The sequence below is a fragment of the Schistocerca cancellata genome, chromosome 6 (genome assembly GCF_023864275.1).
Source record: "Schistocerca cancellata isolate TAMUIC-IGC-003103 chromosome 6, iqSchCanc2.1, whole genome shotgun sequence".
NCBI classification, from domain to species: Eukaryota; Metazoa; Arthropoda; class Insecta; order Orthoptera; family Acrididae; genus Schistocerca; species Schistocerca cancellata.
The window spans coordinates 532,312,475-532,333,500 of NC_064631.1; the positions used below are offsets into that span (position 1 = coordinate 532,312,475).

The following is a 21,026-nucleotide window of genomic DNA, read 5'->3' on the forward strand; positions in this document are numbered from 1 at the left end:
CGGCCACAACACTTCGCCTACAGCTGACGCTCCGGTTCCTAATTGTTCCGGATGCGCTTTAATCTTGAAGCACTACACAACTTTTCACTCCAGACGCAACAGTTAGGGCCGTGGAATTCCAAACTTCCTGTGCGCTGCGGCACGACTAAACTGCTGCAAAAGCTGACAAAGCTGAAATTAATTTCAAATCAACCGAGGCGCTAGTCTTAACCTTTGATTACTAAGAGGGAACATACCAGGTGTACCGGTATGAAATGAGCGTTAAGATATAAATGTGTCGCTGGGGAACATTTGTTGGGAACGAGCCTTAATTTTTTTTGTTTGGTTGGTATGACATCTGTCAAAGATATTTAGTATACATCAAGTCATGGAACAAACATCATCATATGTTTTCATGGTGTTGTTAACGTCGAATTTTGTACTAGAAAGTGATGATTTGCGGAAAGCATTAATTTTTTGTTTTCTTTGAAAAAAAGTGCTGCAGAGTCGCATCGAATGCTTGTCGAGGCGTATGGTGATCATGCTCTATCAGAAGCAACATGCAAAAGATGGTTTCAACGGTTCAGAAATAATGATTTTGATGTAAGAAATGAGGAATATGGAAGACCACCAAAAAAGTTCGAAGACGCCGAATTGCAAGCAATATTGGATGAAGATGATACTTTGAGTCAGAAGCAAATGGCAGCAATGCTAAATGTTGCACAACAAACAATTTCTGACCGTTTGAAAGCTATGGGAAAGATCCAAAAGTGTGCAAAATGGATGCCACATGAAGTGAATGAAAGAGATGGAAAACCGAAAAACCATTTGTCAAATTTTGCTTCAAAGACATGAAAGAAAATGAATTTTGTATCGAATTGTTACTGGCGATGAAAAACGGATTTATTTTAAGAATCCTAAACGGGAAAAATCATGGGTTAATCCGGGACAGCCATCAACATCGACTGCAAAACCAGATCGATTCGGCAAGAAGACAATGCTCTGTGTATGGTGAGATCAGAAAGGTGTGGTGTATCATGGGCTTCTAAAACCCGGTGAAACTGAATACTAATCGCTACAAACAAATGATCAATTTGAACTATGCATTGATCGAAAAGAGACCAGAATGGGCCAGAAGACATGGCAAAGTAATTTTTTACACGACAATACACCTGCACACAAAGCAAAACTGGTTCAGGATACAATCAAAACACTTGGCTGGGAGCTGCTACCCCACCCGCCGTATTCACCAGACTTGGCCCCTTCAAACTACCATTTGTTTTCATTAATGGGACACGCATTGGCTGAGGAACACTTCGATTCCTACGAAGAAGTTGAAAATTGGGTGTCTGATTGGTTTGCTTCAAAAGACTAACATTTCTATTGCCAGAAAGGTGGTCAAAATGTATAGAAAGCAATGGTCGGTATTTTGAATAAAATGTTTTTACTTTTCAGTTCATAATCAGTGTTTCATTTTCACAAAAAAAAAAAAACGCTCATTTAATACCGGTACACCTGGTATTTTACTAAGGTCATATACGAGCTGTGGTCAAAAATAACGGAAATCTGTCTTTCTTAAAGAATCTATTCATCAACATTTTGTCCTCTTAAAAGTAATCCCCATCGGATATAACACTCGTCTCAGCGTTTGTCCCAATCTTGGAAGCACTTCCGGAACTCACTTTTCATTATGGTGTTCAGCTCATTCAGCAATTCTGTTTCTCTCATCAGTCGCGGCAAAACGATGTCTTCACGGTTCTTTCAGCCTCGGGAATAGAAAGATGTCGCAGGGGGCCGTGTCCGGCAAATACAGTGGCTGAGGCAACATAACGGTTTTGTTTTTTGCCAAAAAAATCATGAACAAGCTTTGAGGTGTGAGTGGGAACACTATCGGGATACAGTGTCCACGAGTGGTCTTGCCGCAATTCTGGTCGTTTTCTTCTGGCGAACGACGCGCAACTTCCAGGTGGTGCCTGTATTCCTTACCGACCGTGAGGCAGGAACTCACGGTGCACCATCCTGCTGTAATCAAAGAAGACAGTAAGAAGAACCTTCACATGTTACTGAACGTGTCCATTTTTTTTTGTCTTGGCTCTTCAGGCAATTTCCATTGGGCCTTGGTTTCGACGTCACACCCGAATACCCATATTTCGTCACCTGTTATAAATTTCTTGAGAAGTTCTGATTCGTTGCCGACTTCATTCAGTAATTCCTGAGCGATGTCTGTATGTCATTGTTTCTGACCGGAATTCGACGATTTCGGAACAAACTTTGGTTATGGATTGCGGCAAGAAAAAGGAATAAAAGGGAGATGGTGTTAATACTTTCATCCTCCTTTACCTCCTCTGCATTACTGCAGATGACGTGTCACTGAGCACATTTGTACTGTGCATGCAGTAAACGTGAGGTGCCTAGTTGTTTCCACTGCCCTGTGTGGAATACATAAGTTTGTGTACACTTCACTAACCTGCTGTCTTCATGATGGTGGTGATGTCCCCAGTGCAGAAAACAGCACGCAGGTCGTGGATTCTTTTTCTTGAGGCTGAACTCATTTGGGATGCCACTCGCGTTTTTATTGATATAGACACGAGAAACTATTCTTGATCACAACGTATTGAACATATCTTTCCACAGTCATTATATCTAGCTAAAATAACATGAAATACATCCTGCCACGGACAACATGTCTGTCTACTGGAACCGTCAGAACTGAAGAATAAAATTACATGAATCAGATACCACTATTACAGACAACATGTCTGTACCTAACAATGGTCGAAACTGTAGTAAATAAAATTGCATGAAACAAATACTGCTATAACAGACAACATGTCTGTGTACTGGAACGGTCAGAACTGGACAGCCGGACTGCCCGACACGCTTCGCGCGCCAAGCCAGCAAGGCGTGACCCGAACTCCACCGAAGTGCATCGGCAGTAATATCGTCAGTCTTTTGTTTTAGTAATACTTTGATTTTCATAATTTTGAAATGACTGACAGCTGGCTGTTGAGAGATGTTTATTTTAAAAAATGAAGTAATTTGGATGATAGGTTTAATTAATAATAGCAGCTAAAGTTTAACGTTTTGGCGCCCTACCGCCGAACACAGCAGCCAATCACAGAGCAGCAGCATGATGAAGGCGGTCTTTCGCACGGGAGTGGTACCGAATCTAACATCTGTCACCGGTACCTCATCCCACATTCCGTCATCTCTATGCTTCTTGCATTTCCACTGCCCTGGGAATAGCTTCCTGGAGCCTAATATGATGGCTGAATAAGCCAGAAATATTGCAAGATCCGCCAAAAGCAAAGTCAGCATTTCGAATGCGGTACTGCACTTATTCCATTTTTCAGGCAAAATTTAATGCAAATTCTTTGATCCATCTTTTTCGAAAGCAAAAATTCGCTCAGCACTTATAGCCTTTTCAACCGACAACAATAAACTAATTATTCAAAAGAGCTGAAAACACAGACAGACATCAGGAAAATGTGTACCAATACAATAAAAAAATTTAAAATCGGATATATAAAAACAGCGAAATTAGAAAATTTGTTACTATTTGATCACACCTGACATTTTCTAAATTATTATTGGATTCTCTGGAAGAAATTTTTAAGTTGTTTGTGCATTTGTGGTTTAAGGTATTACAAACATATGATGAAATTTATATTTACATCTATAGGCATTGATAAAAATTTGGACCCACTTGGTGTTTGTTTTAGTTAATTTTTATTGCTTGTTCTAATTAGATTTTTAGTAAACCTGATAATTTAAAAATAACGTTACATTCAGTTGACTGATGTCAAGCAATGCAGGTATTTACTTAGTGAATATGGATTCCTATGAAGGAAATACGGAAGCAATAAAAAATGTTACAAGAAGTACTAGACGCAAATTAAGATGATGGTAGTGATACTCATATATTTGGTGGTGGTAATAATGATAACCATTTATTATGTGAACATTCAGACGTAGGAGAAGTGAATCATGTATCTGAAAATGGAAACTGTTCTGACATGCGAAGATGAAAATGCAAAATCTGAGGACAACTACATGGGCGAAAATTACACTGGAAAAAATGCTAAATTATGTTAAAAATTAGCTCCTCTAAACAGCATAACATTGTTACAGGTAAGTCCCTTGTGAATCAATAACAGACAGGAAGTCAGACGAAGTGTGACCAATGCATTGAATGGATTTGCAAATATCACTTTAATACGGTAACCCGTGTCGTTTGCAAATATTGTCCGGAACTAATGTTGTTGTTGTCGATTAAATTTTCTCTTTGGCTCAAACCTAAACATAGTGGAAACAAAATGTAGCCATTCTCAAAAGTCTAAAACATTTTACCTCTTAGATCAAATGCTGACTCGGCGCTTATATCTTGGCTGCGGGCGGAAATGGTTAAGTTCCACATTGAGAAAGCAGTTGCATCAAGTCTCATGTTCAACGACGTTGGATACCAACATACTAGGTCGCATATCTGATTAACGTGCAGCAAAAAGGCAACGGACATACTTTGGTAACTTGATAAGAAATAGTCTACTGTTAGCTAGTCCGAAGTTTCTAGAGGCCGACTGTCAACACATTTAGGACCTCTATATTATGACTTACGTTCACGTGAAAGATATATAGGCCTACAGGAGTGGCTAAGTTTTGTTCATGACTGGCTTGTATATCACCTAAGAAAAGCTATAGCCTGAGCTGTATTCTCTACAGGATTTTTTTTGCACAGACTTCTGAAAAGAGAAGCCGTTGACCACATTTCATGCTGGAATTCAAAAAAGCTATGCCAATTGTCGGATATAGATAGCTACATAAAAAGAAACCTCTGTAGAGCCTACGTGGAATTCGGTGCTGTTTTCTCCGTACGCTACAACTCAATTTTCCACTTCGTGGATCGACTACTATGGTTTGGGTTGATTTGGTGGAGGAGACCAAACATCGGCGTCATCGGTCTCATTGCATTGGGGAAGAAAGTCGGGCGTACCCTTCCAAAGGAATCATCCTGGAATTTGCCTGAACCGATTTAAGGAAATCACGGAAAACCTAAATCAGGGTGGCTGGACGCGGGATTGAACCGTCGTCCTCCCGAACGTGAGTCCAGTGTGCTAATCACTGCACCACCTCGCTCGGTCCGACAACTATGCTCGTTATTGCTATTTCTTATACTCGTTTGAATCATGACAATCTGCACGTAAATGAACACAACGAAAAAATGCTTAATTTCTAGTTTTTTGATTGACCTACCGCAAGTAACATTCAAGTGATTAAAATAAATATTACATCCGCGCGTGCGTCGGGGAATTTAAGATACTGCAATGATTACTCTTATGATAGGTACAACACTACATCGAGCGTACATCGGGTCGATGAAAGCAACTCCACAAATAATCGTCATCTCCTGATTCGTACAAAAGATACTGGGACAATTCTCAAAATTATTTCATTTTACAATGAAGACTATCTGGATAAAATAATGTGCTAAACATGTCATGTACGCTGAGTAGGCAGATGATGTAAACAAAGAACCGCATTTTTTAATTTTTTATTTCCTCTTTTCGGAAAGATTAAGAAAAGATTCGATGATATACGGAGTTTCAGTGATACGCGAGGTAGCCGATACTACATCACACTGGACTTTTTCAGAGTTTTCGTGGACAAATGAAGAGTGGGAAACAGACAAATGGGGTATCAAACTGACCAGCATGATGTCTAGTTTTTTTAAAAAAATAGTGGTAATCAGGGTAACCGAAGAAAAAATGTATAGTTCAAGGAATAACTCGACTCTTTCACTGACGGCTTCTCCTGATAGCAATGTAAATGAAGTACCGAAAATCATCAACGCAGAGCATAAAATGTAACTTCCCCGCTTTCTCTCGATCTGTATACTCGCTGAATACCGATCAATATTTCAGTATATTACATTTTACGCTTTGTGTTTAGTTGAAAAACAAAACAAATTTGAAAAAAGTCAAACGTTTTGTAAATTGATTTTCTAGAAGAAAGAAAAGATTAGGGAAACAATCTGATGCCCCTTTGAGTGCTGTTCGAAATCCTGTACAACAAATGAGGTGTGTCTCTCTCTGCGTGTCCAATACGTACTCGCTTCAAAGCCAATTGTCATGTGGAGTCCTTTACTAAGTCTTTCCCAAATACATATTTTCTTCTTGCATTTGGCGTCTCTTTTTATTTCAAGTTGTAGCCCTTTCAGATTTAATAATGCTATGTTTGAAATTGTTTGCACATTATTGTTGTAACAATAGTGTAAAACTGTACAATAATAAGGAATCGCGAAACTGTCTGGTAAAAAAAAAGAAAAAAATGTTCAGTGCACTTTGATTTCGAAAAAGTGACTGTTCGACAAATCTGGGTGCACTTTTGTAATGTATATCAAAAACCATAGAACTTATAAAAGCTTTCTTCTGTCTGTTAGCGTTACGTCACTAACGTATGAGCATCTCAGCTACTGTACACGGACGCGTCAAATGTTTCTCATATCTGTATTATTTCTTACTTTTAGGCAAATAATTTCACAAAAAATTGGCCTTTTGTTTGTTTCTTTTTAATTGAAATTCTGTATCTGCACCCATGCTCTGCAATCGGCGGAGAAGTGGATGGAAGAGGGTACTTCCTATTAGAGCTTTATCCCTGTTCTAGTGACGCATGGAGCATGAGGAGAATGTCGCTGCCGTGTGCGTAGTAATTAGTCTAATCTTGTTCCTGTGAACGCTACGGGAGAGATACAGACGGGGTTGTATGTTCCCAGATTCATCACTTACAGCTGGCTCTTGAAACTTAGCAAGCAGGCTGTCTCGGGATAGATTGCGTCCATGTTCAAACGCCTGCCAGTTCAGTCTCTTCAGCAGCTCTCTGACGTTCTACCAGGAGACAAACGAAACTGACCATTCGTGCTAGCCTTCTCTGTATACGTTCAATACATATCCCCTTCTAGTCCTACCTGGTACAGATCCTAGACACGAGTAGCATTCTAGGATGTGTCGCCCGAGTGTTTTGTAAGCAATCTGCGTTGCAGATACAGCATTTCCCTAGTACTCTACCAATGAACCCAAGTTCCCACCTACTTTACCCACACTCACGACTGAGCCTATGTGATCGTTGTTACCCTCGGATATTTGTACTCCTATGTATTCATCGATTCCACTCGTGATTCGTTGACTTTGCAGTCCTAGGATATTATGAGTTTTCGTTTTGTGAACAGTACACCTTCACATTTCTGACCATTTAATGTAAGCTTACAACACCTGCACAGCTTTGAAATCTTATCACGATCCGAATGAATATTTGTGCAATTTTTTTTCAGACTGTATGTCATTATAGATAATCAACATCCACGAAAGGTCCGTTGAAGTATTAACTTTTTTTTAATGACTTGTATATTTTACCTTAAAATGGGTCCTGCTCTCGCAAAGCGTCGTGTGATTTGTGAGGTTCATTACGAATTGTAAGTGGTTGAGTCAAATTTTTGAGTTTGCTAATATTGTACAATCGAGACGTCGCCTCCATCTGAAATGGAAAATTGTAAACTTTCTACACGAAATCTGAAAACTTAACTCTCGCAATCTATGTGGACCACGACTTCCGGCTTAAGAAAATCACAATTGCAAGCTGCTCCTTGTCCCTCTGAGCGCTATCGTCGCTAAACCCTCCATGATATCAGGAACGGATACCTGAAGTACATGTTGCATTGAAACTCAGATAAATTGTGTAACATTTGTCTTGATTGGCTCTTACCCCTGTTCTTTCGGCTTGCGCTTCTAGTTCACATTTGTTTTTGACGCATGTGGCTACAATTGCACCTCTCTTTAATGGTTACTTACATCCAAACCTTTAAGAAATCTCACTGACATCAGTACTTGAATTAGCAAGTTATTCGGTTGTAATACCGGGTAACGACAAAAAAATGTGTCCCTTGCCTTTGAGTGGAGCAGTCTCTCTCGCCATTAGGCTCCTCTGTTCATTTGCGTTCTTGCCATCAGTCACTTTGTACAAATATCCTCATACACACTTACGATAAAAACAGAAAACGTATTGGTGAAGCCGGCCGAAGTGGCCGTGCGGTTAAAGGCGCTGCAGTCTGGAACCGCAAGACCGCTACGGTCGCAGGTTCGAATCCTGCCTCGGGCATGGATGTTTGTGATGTCCTTAGGTTAGTTAGGTTTAACTAGTTCTAAGTTCTAGGGGACTAATGACCTCAGCAGTTGAGTCCCATAGTGCTCAGAGCCATTTTTTCGTATTGGTGAACGCTGCGGTGTTGGCAGAAGTCACACACACACACACACACACACACACACACACACAGTCTTACGGCCGGCTGTTTCAAGGAGAACGAGTTATAGTCGACATTCTCCCTTCTCTAAGGCATGTAGAGCGCAAGCTGACGATTGTAATGGCACGTGCAGTGTGCTTTGCATTGTGTGCTGATCTATTACGTACCTTAAAGGTCTTGAACCGAAAAGAATGTACACTTTTGAAATATATGCGCAACAGGATTTCTCCAAAGATACAAGGACAGATCAATAACTGAAGATGAAATTTTCTGCACTGTAGGTTGACAGTGGCTTGCCTTTACCTCTCTGTTCTCGTGCGATACCTGTGTTGGTTCAGTGAATAACTTTATTCATAGTATCAGATTTCCATTGTCCGCATGCGCCAAGTAAGAAATGTGGAGTGTGACCGTTTCCCGCATTCTGAAGCGACTACAGATGTAGGGATTATCTGCAGAATGCAGCTGCAGTATGATGGCTGTTTCAGTGAACCGAAGATTTTCGAGTGCATAGATCGTTTTAAAAGCGGGCGTTTATCTGTAGGCGACGGAGAACATCAGGGTAGGCCATTCATTCGAAAACGGACGGGAAAGTCGAGACAGCTGACCGTCCGGTTCGCGACGACCGTTGCGCGAGAACTGATGATACTGCGGAAGAGTTGTACGTTAGTCACGGTTCAAAACTTGCAATCGTCAACGAATCTTTAAATTATCACCAAGTTTCTGCTCGTTGAATACCACTTCAACTGACAAACACAAACAGGAGCTTTTGGAGATGTCGAAATCACATTTAAGGGAGGGGCCGACTTGGCGCAGGAGAGAGACCACAGGACATTTTAATTTCCACTGTCTATACATTTACAAATAAATTCATAAAATTTTGTCAGCATGACCAGGAAGGATTCAGGAATCACACTTAGAGCAGTGGATGTTCAAAAACATAACAAAATTTTTTTTTAGATGCCTAAGAATCTCTTACTTATAAAGAAAGGTGTACCTACAGGAACAAATGCAGTCAATATTAAGTGAAAAAATGATGAAATTTCACATGTAAAAAAATATTTTGCTATGTTTTTGAACTTCCATTGCTGTGAGTGTGAATCCTGAATCCTTCCTGCTCATGCTGACAAAGTTTTATGAATTTATTTGTAAAAGTATAGACAGTGGAAATTAAAATGCCCTGTGGTGTCTCACCTGCTCCAAGTCGGCCCGTTTGACGTCCTACACCCCCCCCCCCCCCCCTTAAAGCGGTTTGAAGGGAAGGAGAGGACTTCGTCGCACAGTAACTGTTGTTAAGATGTGGGTCCATCACTACGAATGACATCGTATGTTGCAGAGGATGGTGTGGAAATATCCATCTTTACCAACAGCAAAAGTGTTCGAAAGCAAGCTCCTGTAGCCAAGATGACAGTGTTTTGGGATATGAAAGGTATACCGCTAATCCTTTACACCCTAGAGGCCATACATGGAATGATAGCAGCTGTGAGCTACTGCGAGATCTGAAACCCAAAATGAAGAGGAGGAGGAGAGGGAAGCTTTCAAAAGGTGGGATTTACTTCAAGATAATCACATCTATCACGCAAGTGGGGAAAGAAACCCTGTACTCAGAATCCTGCTTCTGAGCGGCTGGAACACCCACCCTACAGTTCCGACCTAGCTCCAGGTAATGTTCACGTTTTCGGTACGATGATATAGAAGCAGCTGCCTGAGTCCATGTTTTCGTCAGATGACCAGATTGTGGAGGCAGCGTGAGACTGGTAGCGGTGGTGCTTTTTCCCAAGAATAATAATAATAATAATAATAATAATAATAAACACGTATATTTTAAATTTCCTTTGCTTTCTAATCTGACCTTGTAATAACGTGGTCTTTCAAGTTTGTTAAGAGTTGAATATCCCATCAACAACTAAGTTCATCAGTTGGGTGGGGGGGGGGGGGGGCATCATTACAGTTGGACCACTAAGATGAGCCCATAAATTCCTAAACTTGATTTGACTTCAGGAAACGTTGGGAAATAAGCGTGAAACACTGTGTGGGAGAGTTTACAACGCAGAGCAACTTCATAACAGTTTAAAACGGTTCCTGACACGGACTTTGAAGTCGGACCTTGATCCAATGTATCCAACCCTCTTTCCAAGCGAGTCATTCGAAAGCACATAAATCTGACTCACGGCTTCAAATGGTTCAAATGGCTCTCAGCACTACGGGACTCAACATCCTAGGTCATAAGTCCCCTAGTACTTAGAACTACTTAAACCTAACTAACCTAAGGACATCACGCACGCCCATGCCCGAGGCAGGATTCGAACCTGCGACCGTAGCAGTCCCGCGGTTCCGGACTGCAGCGCCAGAACCGCTAGACCACCGCGGCCGGCGACTCACGGCTTCATTCCACCAATGTCTGGCTGTTTCTGTTTCACATTCCACGGAAGTTCTCAAGCATACCTCTCTGTACTAACTTTCCTGGGAGAAATTGTATTGCAGAGTGCGCTATAGCTGCAGTCTGTGTTGTGTACGAAACAGAACTTTTACTCAAATAACTTTGTATAGCGTTCATTGTAATGAAACTTCATGACAAAACTGTGTCACATGGGGAAACAAACCCTTGGATCGGAAAACGAAGCCGAAACTTTCCCTAGGCAATGCAAATAAAGTACGAATTCTAGTCTCGGCCTGACACACAGTTTTAATCCGTTAGGAAGTTTTCGTGGAAATCTGTGTCAGTAGTATCTTCAACAAATGTTCAGACTGTTTTCTGCTACAACCCTCTCCATGGCAAATGGACTTTAGATGTGGGAGGGTAATTAATCCCGGTAGTGCTAAAACAAATATCTTTCTTCTATCCGAAGCCAAATGTACACGATGAGACGCTCTAAGATGTAGCACAAAATTTCTTATGGTATTACTAGGTAACGTGAAAGTTTATTCTGTTTTAAAATTTTTTCGTGAGTATTCAATGATACTGGTTGGTATGAAAAGTCGCCACACAGCACTTCACCCTGTGCGGCAGATTCAGTTCCTTGACCATTCCCTGTGATCTTTTCCTTATGCTCAGTAACAAGCTCTGAACACTGTCGACAACGAATGGCCTTTTTAAACAACTCAAGGGGTGGAAGCCACCAGTTTCGGTATTTGTTGCCTTCCTCAAGATGTGACGTATTTTACGTTTGCCTAGTGTGACAAACCATTACATCAGTATTATTTGCAGATGAAAATTTTTTTATGTGGTGGTGTAGGATATTTCAATACCTTTGCAAAGACTGACGCTTGCTACATTACAACAACATGGATATCTTCTAATTGCACTACATACGTTGTATGATCTCAGCAAAAGGGTAGGCATTCAGCAACCTGCTTTCTCATTCAGTCGTACTTTGTTCCTTTCTCCTGAATTTTCAACCTTTTCACTGACGAAACGGCGTCCTAAACCTTCGAAGTATTTCTCCAGTGTCGTTTTCATAATCGAGTTCCAACTCACGTTACGATTATATTAGTGGAAAAGATCTTTGCAGCAATTCTCTTTACACACGTGACTGAAAAATGTCAGCCCTTCCTTTACTCCGGTTTTACGAGTAAAAGTAGAACAAAGTTGAAGGGAAAAAATCTATGTTCTAACGAAAGTTCTGCAGAATTAAAGCTTCAACCGGTAACCGAAGTCCTCTTCACTATGGAGAATGCGGATCTCGACCGGTTCTCCAAACCCCTGCAGACTCGTGTATAACGCTCACTGCCGCTCTAGAGCTTTTAGAAGTTCCGCCTCTAATGGCATCGTTATTGATGACCCTGAAACATAAACCTACACGCCATTGTTTTCAGGGATAATCCAAAATTTTATCTCCTTCGTCGTTTAATGAATTTCTTTTGTTTTTTTAAAGTCGATCACAAGCACGTCACATATTTAGGGGTAACAACATCAAGTGATATGAAATTGGACGATCATGTAAAATCAGTATTATGGAAGGCGGATAGAAGAGTTATGTGAACTCTCATTTCATCGGTAAAAGAGAGGGGGGGTGAGATATTAAGATAGACAGATAGATAGATCTCATTTCATTGCACTTTGATTTCCATATTTCACCGACCCCTATTTTACAGCATATTTTAAGCTTTCGGGTACATCAAGTAAATATCGCTGTCGAACTGAACTGAAATGTATAAAACAATGAAAAATATTAGTTAATTGGAATTTGAACAGATGATTTCTGTCGTCAAGCGTGACTGCCCTTAACCACCGTACCTTGGTCACACTTTGGGCAAGATATTCCATAAATATGCTGTTCTGGCTGGTGTGGTATAAGTGCACTATCTAATTTTCCCGTTAGATTGTGAAAAAGACAATCACTGCCGTTTAATGATGGGCGGGAACAGCCGGTTAACAAAAGAGCTATGGGAGACGTCAATAAAATCCAAGCATCCTATGTTCTTTCATAAATCCCAATAAATATGTGCAGGAGGAGCAATATAAATAATTGTTAGTTTTTGTCTCCACTTGATACTCAAAGCTCCACTTCAACCAGATCAGATCTTGCCATTGTTGTCCGTGCGCTCGAGTGTTTTGATTAATTCGTAAGGAATCTTCGACAGACTCTTCCTGCCGTAATATTGTCGGGAAATGAACTATTCTCAAAACCAGCCCAGCTGCCCTTTCAATATTGCAGGAAATTTAGAACCTAAACTTTAATTAACCTCTCCTCCCATCCCTCGAGTGTCTCCAGACCACCAAATACTTTGTTACCAAGTATTTTGCCTTGGCTGCTGACAAAACCATGACACTCCTCAGGTTGACTGCCAAACCAACACTTCATTATACATAACAGACATCTTTGCAATAACACACTAGCACAATATCCAACTCCTTCGTCATACAACTCTATACAGAGGTATCGCCCTCTGCACACAACTATTAGAAACTTCAACCATCCACAACTATTGGAAGCTGGGCATAACTAGGAGTAGCAGCAGCAGCAGCATGAACAACAACAGCAGTAACATATCCCTCAAGAGAATCACGTGAGTACACATCTTCACATTAGCATCGCTATGACGACGTCTGACACTAAAAATTCTTCTGTTGCAGATTGTGATCCTTTAACATTTAAAACATCTTGACTATCTCAGTCGTGGAGTATATCTGCCTTTATACAGATGAAGAGCAGATACTCAACTACCTTCACCCCAGCCCAGCAACGAAACATCGCAGTCAAAGGTAAGACTACAGTTTATTCGGTAGTTTCTCTGCCTGAGAATTGGTCTTTGCTACATTAAGCGAAATTTCGTATTAAGTGTCTTTTTTTTTCCTTTTCTTTAAGTATGTGACGATTCAGGTTTTCTAGAACTTCCCACTCCATCCTAAATGTACTACGAACTTAAACCATCGGCGCTGATTTTCTGTGTATATCTCCAGTTTCAATTAAAACAAATCGCACAGTCTTTGGTAGACAGACCGATTGTCTTTGAACACATCTCTTTCGTATACGAACTGCGTCTCCCACTGTCTTACTAATGACTCGAAATATGTCATTTGCGTTACCTGTGTTTGAAGCTATGAGATTATCTTATTCCAGTATTCTCTCTCTCTCTCTCTCTCACACACACACACACACACACACACACACACACACACACACACAGAGACACACAGAGACAGACAGAGATATTACTTATACTCTCTCTCATTTTCACGTACGCAATCATGTCAGATCACAAAGAATGTAAAATTATCAAGTATTCCAATGTCCAAGTGTGCTATGTGCTATTAAAATCCCGACTGAACTATAGAATAAAGGCTCACGACAGAATGTGTGTGGGGCTGATCACTTCCAGACAACTGGAATACGTCATCTACGCTGACAACACATTAAAACCTTTGTAATAATTAAACCATGTCACACAAGCTTAAAACTCGTACCTCATTAGTCTCGACGTACGCAGAAACACGGTACACATCAGCAGGTAAACTAACCTCTGCCCTCCTTGTTGGAAATAAAATATATTCAGTTAAAAAGTGGCGTACTGCTATGCGGATACAGTGTTATTGTGATTTGGCGCTACTAGGACAGTTCAGACGCATAAAAGATGAGCGAGTATCTCACTAAACGTTTGTCCCTTATAAAGGACTTAGATACGAAACGTGTAGCGGTGAGCGTCTGTGTGTGTTGCAGGCCGCTGCGCACGTGCCGAGCTGATGTTTCGCCGCGTGCACTCGGCGTCGCCCGCCTAGTGTACTGGCACGCTGTGGACGCGGGTCATTAGCGGCTGTCTGAGGCGGTTGCGCTGTAGGCCCAGTGACTCACCTGTTGCGGGTTGCTGTAGCTGGCAGTACCGTGGTGTCCGAGCGGAGGTGTGCGGCGAACTGGCGCGGTGGAGGCTGGCTGGCTGGCTGGCGAGCGCGCGCGCCGTCGTGTGGTGTGACGTGCCGGGGCTGTCGTGCGCTGCCTAGCTGGCTGGCCGGGCGGTGGGGGCCGTGCCCCGCTGCTGTAGCTTTTATAAGGGCTGTCCCGGCGCGGCCCGGGTGGGGGTATCGATCCGGCCCGCACTCACCTTGCTACAACTGCGCTCGCAATCACTGCCACCGCCACTCGTCTCCACCCCACCAACCCTTCCCCACTTCCCCCCCTTACCAAACCTCCCCTCAGGACGCCAATTACTTGCAGCCTCCGTCACAGCCACCTGCTCTCTTTCTGTCGCTTCGCTTCCCCCTTTTCTTTCTCGGAGTCCTCCACCTTTGCTTCAGTTCCGCCTCCTCGTCAGCTTCAAGCGAGCCGTAAATCTGGCGAGCTTCCACTAGTTAAGTGCGCTCGCCGAGCGGACCCTTGTGCTAAACGGATGAATCGATGAGGACCGTCAGCTCACAATCGTATCCGGAGTCCTATCTCGCGCGATACCTCCGCCACAAAGCCATGCTATTTCTAAGATAAAAACTGGGCTGGTACGAGTGGAACACGCGCACTGAGGGTGATGCTTGCGAAGAACTTCTTCGACACTTTGAACGAGAAGGTGATGGCTTACTTGCAAGAATCGTTACTGGGGACGAAACCTGGGTTCACTTACACCAACCGGTAACGTAGAGAGCGAGCAAGGAATGGCGCCATTCCTCATCACCAAAACCAAAGAAGTTTCTGTCAGAGCCATCAGCAGGGAAGGTTACGCTGACTCTCTTTTGGGACGAAAAAGGCGTCATTTTGGAGCATTACATGCCTAGAGGGACCACTGACACCAGTGCATCATGCACAGGTCTCCTAAAAAGTCAAAAAGTCATCTGCGGCCTGCAATCAAATCAAACCATTGTGGATTGCTTTCAGCAGGTGTCCTTTTGCAATTTGACAATGCAAAGCCCCACACCGCCCGTACGACAGTTGCAAAAACCACAAACCTGCGTTTTGAGTGTCTTCCTAATCCACCATACTCACCAGACCTTGCCCCAAGTGATTTCCGTATGTTTGGACCACTCAAAGGGGCAATCGGAGGAAAGAAGTTCCGTTCTGATGAAGAGGTACGCCACTCGGTGCATGAGTGGTTGCGCGGACTACCAAAAGAATTTTTTTCTAAAGTAATTTACGAGCTTTGTAAGCGCTAGAGGACTTGCATTGAGCATGGGGGAGATTATGTTGAAAAGTGATACAGCTTTGTACCACTTTCGTACAATAAATAATATATAAAAAAGGTTTTCATTCATCGTATATATACAGTTTGCCCATTTAAGGAATTCAGAATACTGTCGATTTTTGCCTGTTATTGACAGTGACTCCCCATGAACCATGGACCATGCCGTTGGTGGGGAGGCTTGCTTGGCTCAACGATACAGATGGCCGTACCGTAGGTACAACCACAACGGAGGGGTATCTGTTGAGAGGCCAGACAAACGTGTGGTTCCTGAAGAGGGGCAGCAGCCTTTTCAGTAGTTGCAGGGGCAACAGTCTGGATGATTTACTGATCTGGCCTTGTAACAATAACCAAAAAGGCCTTGCTGAGCTGGTACTGCGAACGGCTGAAAGCAAGGGGAAACTACAGCCGTAATTTTTCCCTAGGGCATGCAGCTTTACTGAATGGTTAAATGATGATGGCGTCCTCTTGGGTAAAATATTCCGGAGGTAAAATAGTCTCCCATTCGGATCTCCGGGCGGGGACTACTCAAGAGGACGTTGTTATCAGGAGAAAGAAAACTGCCGTTCTACGGATCGGAGCGTGGAATGTCAGATCCCTTAATCGGACAGGTAGGTTAGAAAATATAAAAAGGGAAATGGATAGGTTAAAGTTAGATATAGTGGGAATTAGTGAAGTTCGGTGGCAGGAGGAACAAGACTTTTGGTCAGGTGAATATAGGGTTATAAATACAAAACCAAATAGAGGTAATGCAGGAGTAGGTTAAATAATGAATAAAAAATAGGCGTGCGGGTAAGCTACTACAAACAGCATAGTGAACGCATTATTGTGACCAAGATAGACACGAAGCCCACGCCTACTACAGTAGTACAAGTTTATATGCCAACTAGCTCTGCAGATGACGAAGAAATTGATGAAATGTACGATGAGATAAAAGAAATTATTCAGATAGTGAAGGGAGACGAAAATTTAATAGTCATGGGTGACTGGAATTCGAGTGTAGGAAAAGGGAGAGAAGGAAACATAGTAGGTGAATATGGATTGGGGGGAAGAAATGAAAGAGGAAGCCGTCTGGTAGAATTTTGCACAGAGAATAACTTAATCATAGCTAACACTTGGTTCAAGAATCATAAAAGAAGGTTGTATACATGGAAGAATCCCGGAGGTACTAAAAGCTATCAGATAGATTATATAATGGTAAGACAGAGATTTAGGAACCAGGTTTTAAATTGTAAGACATTTCGAGGGGCAAATGTGGACTCTGACCACAATCTATTGGTTATGAACTGCAGATTAAAATTGAAGAACCTGCAAAAAGGTGGGGATTTAAGGAGATGGGACCAGGATAAACTGACTAAACCAGAGTTTGTACAGAGTTCAGGGAGAGCATAAGGGAACAATTGATAGCAGTGGGGGAAAGAAGTACAGTAGAAGAAGAATGGGTAGCTCTGAGGGATGAAGTAGTGAAGGCAGCAGAGGATCAAGTAGGTAAAAAGACGAGGGCTAGTAGAAATCCTTGGGTAACAGAAGATATATTGAATTTAATTGATGAAAGGAGAAAATATAAAAATGCAGTACATGAAGCAGGCAAAAAGGGATACAAACGTCTCAATAATGAGAGCGACAGGAAGTGCAAAATGGCTAAGCAGGGATGGCTAGAGGACAAATGTAAGGATGTAGAGGCTTATCTCACTAGGGGTAAGATAGATACTGCCTACAGGAAAATTAAAGAGACCTTTGGAGAGAAGAGAACCACTTGTATGAATATCAAGACGTCAGATGGAAACCCAGTTCTAACCAAAGAAGGGAAACCAGAAAGATGGATGGAGTATATAGAGAGTCTATACAAGGGCGATGTACTTGAGGACAATATTACAGAAATGGAAGAGAATGTAGATGAGGATGAAATGGGAGATACGATACTGCGTGAAGAGTTTGACAGAGCACTGAAAGACCTGAGCCGAAACAAGGCCCCGGGAGTAGACAACATTCCATTAGAACTACTGACGGCCTTGGGAGAGCCAGTCCTGACAAAACTCTACCATCTGGATAGGAAGATGTATGAGACACGCGAAGTACCCTCAGACTTCAAGAAGGACATAATAATTCCAATCCCAAAGAAAGCAGGTGTTGACAGATGTGAAAATTACCGAACTATCAATTTAATAAGTCACAGCTGCAAAATACTAACACGAATTCTTTACAGACGAATGGAAAAACTGGTAGGAGCCGACATCGGGGAAGATCAGTTTGGATTCCGTAGAAATATTGGAACACGTGAGACAATACTGACCTTACGACTTATCTTAGAAGAAAGATTAAGAAAAGGCAAACCTACGTTTCTAGCATTTGTAGACTTAGAGGAAGCTTTTGACAATGTTGACTGGAATACTCTCTTCCAAATTCTAAAGGTGGCAGGGGTAAAATACAGGGAGCGAAAGGCTATTTACAATTTGTACAGAAACCAGATGGCAGTTATAAGAGTCGAGGAGCATGAAAGGGGAGCAGTGGTTGGGAAGGGAGTGAGACAGGGTTGTAGCCTCTCCCCAGTGTTATTCAATCTGTATATTGAGCAAGCAGTAAAGGAAACAAGAGAAAAATTCGGTGTAGGTATTAAAATCCATGGAGAAGAAATAAAAACTTTGAGGTTCGCCGATGACATTGTAATTCTGTCAGAGACAGCAAAGGACTTGGAAGGACAGTTGAATGGAATGGACAGTGTCTTGAAAGGAGGATATAAGATGAACATCAACAAAAGCAAAACGAGGATAATGGGATGTAGTCGAACTAAGTCGGGTGATGCTGAGGGAATTAGATTAGGAAATGAGACACTTAAAGTAGTAAAGGAGTTTTGCTGTTTGGGGAGCAAAATAACTGATGATGGTCGAAGTAGAGAGGATATAAAATGTAGACTGGCAATGGCAAGGAAAGCGTTTCTGAAGAAGAGAAATTTGTTAACATCGAGTATAGATTTAAGTGTCAGGAAGTCGTTTCTGAGAGTGTTTGTATGGAGTGTAGCCATGTATGGAAGTGAAACATGGACGATAAATAGTTTGCACAAGAAGAGAATAGAAGCTTTCGAAATGTGGTGCTACAGAAGAATGCTGAAGATTAGATGGGTAGATCACATAACTAATGAGGAGGTATTGAATAGAATTAGGGAGAAGAGGAATTTGTGGCACAACTTGACGAGAAGAAGGGTCCGTTTGGTAGGACACGTTCTGAGGCATTAAGGGATCACAAATTTAGCATTGGAGGGCAGCGTGGAGGGTAAAAATCGTAGAGGGAGACCAAGAGATGAATACACTAAGCAGATTCAGAAGGATGTAGGTTGCAGTAGGTACTGGGAGACGAAGAAACTTGCACAGAATAGGGTAGCATGGAGAGCTGCGTCAAACCAGTCTCAGGACAACAATAACAATAACATTGACAGTGATACTGGAATCTTTCGGGAATGTTTCAATTTCAAGCTTGTCGGATAACAAATGACAAAAGAAGTATTTTTTCGTGTGATATATAATTTTTTTTTGGGTCATCGGTCTTCTGACTGGTTTGATGCGGCCCGCCACGAATTCCTCTCTTGTGCCAACCTCTTCATATCATAGTAGCCCTTGCAACCTACGTTCTCTATTATTGTCTGAATGTATTCCAATCTCTGTCTTCCTTTACAGTTTTTGCCCCCTACAGTTCCCCCTGGTACCATGCAAGTCATTCCCTTATGTCTTAATAGATGTCCTATCACCTTGTCCCTTCTCCTCATCAGTGTTTTTCACATATTCCTTTCCTTTCCGACTCTGCACAGAACCTCCTCATTCCTTACCTTATCAGTTCACCCAATTTTCAACATTCGTCTGTAGCACCACATCTCAAATGCCTCGATTCTCTTCGGTTTCGGTTTTCCCACAGTCCATTTTTCACAACCATACAATGCTGTACTCCAGATGTACATTCTCAGAAATTTCTTCCCTAAATTAAGGTCGATATTTGATATTAGCAGACTTCTCTTGGACAGGAATGCCCATTTTGCCATTGCTAGTCTGCTTTTGATGTCCTCCTTGCTCCGTCCGTCACTCGTTATTTTACTGCCTAGGTAGCAGAATTCCTTAACTTCATCTACGTCGTGACCGTCGATCCTGATATTAAGTTTTTCTGTGTTCTCATTTCTACTACTTCTCGTTACCTTCGTCTTTCTTCGGTTTACTCTCAGCCCATACTGCGTACTCAGACTGTTCATTCCATTTAGCAGATCATGTAATTCTTCTTCACTTTCACTCAGGATAACAATGCCATCAGCAAATCGTATCATTGATATCCTTTCGTAAATCAAAGATTATGAATGTTATTGTATTGCAATAATAGCGATCCCAATGGCCACAGTTCGCAGTATTCTCATGTAACCCTCCATGCGGCCCTGTCATTTGTTACCCTCTTGGTTTTCAAATGGCTCTGAGCACTATGGGACTCAACTGCTGAGGTCATAAGCCCCCTAGGACTTAGAACTACTTAAACCTAACTAACCTAAGGACATCACACACATCCATGCCCGAGGCAGGACTCGAACCGGCGACTGTAGCGGTCGCCTCTTCGTTTCCTCGTAGTTGTTTCCTATACTTATCCTGTCCACCGTTTAACATCTTCTGCGTCTTCTTCGTTGTATTCCGTTCACCGTTCCTTCCGAATCATCCGTCAGTAAACAATATCTTCTCATCCAATGGCCAAGGCAGTTATGTTTCCTCCTGCTGATTACCTTTAACATTCCTTTATCTCCCCTTCCCCCCTCCCCTCTTTTCAACACTTTCTAGATTCTCACTTTGTCTACCCATTTTATTCCTTCCACCCTCTTCCAAATCCAAATCTCAAATGCTTCTATTCTTCTTGTTTCCTCTTTCTTCATTGTCCACGTCTCAGTTCCGTATAATGTTCTGTGATCTGGCTAAAGCTTTTGATTGTGTTAAACATGATATCCTTATACAAAAGTTAAAATATTATGGTATAACCGGAGTAGCAGACTCTGGTTCTCATCCTATCTTTTTAATAGAAAACAGTGTGTGTCTGTAAAAGGCTTACCACAACAACAGTCATTTGAAACGTCTCCTTAGAAAAATTTATGAATTACTGTGCTGATAAAACTCTTACGCTATTTGATTTTCAAACAGCT

At 41.9% G+C, this 21,026-nt stretch overlaps 1 protein-coding gene across 1 annotated transcript in view; it reads right to left on the minus strand.

Annotated features, from left to right (window-relative positions):
- The window catches only part of LOC126088582 (aromatic-L-amino-acid decarboxylase), a 211,129-nt gene extending 196,423 nt beyond the window's left edge, over window positions 1–14,706 (minus strand). Inside the window, exon 1 of the mRNA XM_049906780.1 lies at window positions 14,560–14,706. The gene's annotated coding sequence lies outside the window, so the exon portion shown is untranslated. The remainder of the gene's footprint in view (window positions 1–14,559) is intronic.
- Window positions 14,707–21,026: the final 6,320 nt, after the last annotated feature.